This window comes from Apus apus, chromosome 2 (genome assembly GCF_020740795.1).
Source record: "Apus apus isolate bApuApu2 chromosome 2, bApuApu2.pri.cur, whole genome shotgun sequence".
In the NCBI taxonomy this organism is placed as follows: Eukaryota; Metazoa; Chordata; class Aves; order Apodiformes; family Apodidae; genus Apus; species Apus apus.
Window position 1 is genome coordinate 115,871,339 of NC_067283.1, and position 1,554 is coordinate 115,872,892.

Consider the following 1,554-nt stretch of genomic DNA (forward strand, 5'->3'; position numbering starts at 1 on the left):
TCAAGACAACTAAACTTCATAGAATATTTTTGATATTGCCTATTTCAGTGCCTTTGAAAGACAAATGTGAGTTAAAATTGCAGTTTAATTGACATTAATGCATGTTCCAAAAAATCACAGAAGGAGAACTGTATCTGGTATTTTTTTTTTTAACTGAAAGTCGAAGACTGGGGATAAAAAAGGATATTTGACTCTCCAAGGAAAACAACTGTTTCAGTTTGACAGGAAAATTGAACTAACTGCATTGAAGGATGAGTGAGTTTAATGTTTCCATACTCAAGTTTTTGCAAGCTTAACTGTCAGATAATAAAGTTCAGCTTTTTGTAGCTTAGATAACATACTCATCTTTTCTTAAGTATGGTTTATGAAAGCTTGGCAAAACTAGAGTTAAGTAACAGACATACCTCAACACTACCACAGCCCAGACATTTAAAGAGAAGGAAGCAACCTCATGTTCTTTCTGTATACCAACAACCTGATCCTGTAATAAATTCACTTTGGTGAATCCATCTGCCACACTCTTGTGATTTTGAAGAGGCACACCTAAAACTTTTGTTCAAATCCTATTAACATCAACAGCCTTTGCAGTAAACTTGAGCAGGCCATAAGTTAGGCTTCAAGGGACTTAACGCTCATTATTGCTACAGTTGGCCTTTACACATGGCGTTCCACAGGGAATCCACTTATGCACTGGGGTACCCTACATATTCAAAGTCAGTTCAGTCAATACAGAGCAGATGGGAGGGTAACACTAGCATTAGCCTTTGAGGAGAAAGGAATGCTTTCAATGGTCCTCTGATAGGGAGCTCCCACACTTCACAATTCATACTTCAGTAATCTCTGCTAATGTTAGCTACACAATTAATAGTTTTCAAAATCAGCATGTGGTCAGACACTTTTTTCCAAAGAAGAGTGAGCACTCTGTCACCTCTGGTCAGCGACCCAATTGTTAAAGTATTCCACTCTTTCCATTGGTAGGAGATTCAGCTTCCAGTTCCTCGTGTTACTTTTAAAATTTCAAATCTGACTGTCCTCCTGTCCAAAGTTTTTTGTTGCTTAGGCACCAAACCATCCTCCCTTGTGTCAAAGGGAGTAACTACTGATTAAGCTGTAACATACAGCTTCTCAATACAGAGTCTCATAGTCTTGCACAGCCAGAGTTAGGAAACAGAAAGTTCCTAAAGGTGTCACTGGAAAAGAGACAGGTCTCCTCAGAGCCTTCTTTTCTCCAGGCTGAACAACACTCACTCTCTCAGCCTGTAAAACACTGGAGAATGCGGGCATCGATCCCGCTACCTCTCGCATGCTAAGCGAGCGCTCTACCATTTGAGCTAATTCCCCTTAATGTAATGTAAATAAATATTGATTTAATTTAAGTCAAAGTGGACTGCAATTTTATCCATATGTCCATTACATTACTGCTTTACAGCATCATGATATAAAAGAGCTTTATTACTGTAGAGGAAAATATACCTTTCACCTGCTTTGCAAATCAAATGTCATTGAAATCGGTCTGACTTCTTGCAGAATAAAATTCCTGTTAATCTCTATAAG

The 1,554-nt window shown here is 38.4% G+C and overlaps 1 non-coding gene across 1 annotated transcript; it reads right to left on the bottom strand.

Annotated features, from left to right (window-relative positions):
• Positions 1 to 1,268: 1,268 nt before the first annotated feature.
• On the bottom strand, positions 1,269 to 1,341 carry TRNAA-AGC (transfer RNA alanine (anticodon AGC)). The gene has a single exon. It is a non-coding gene; the product is annotated as a tRNA-Ala (tRNA).
• Positions 1,342 to 1,554: the final 213 nt, after the last annotated feature.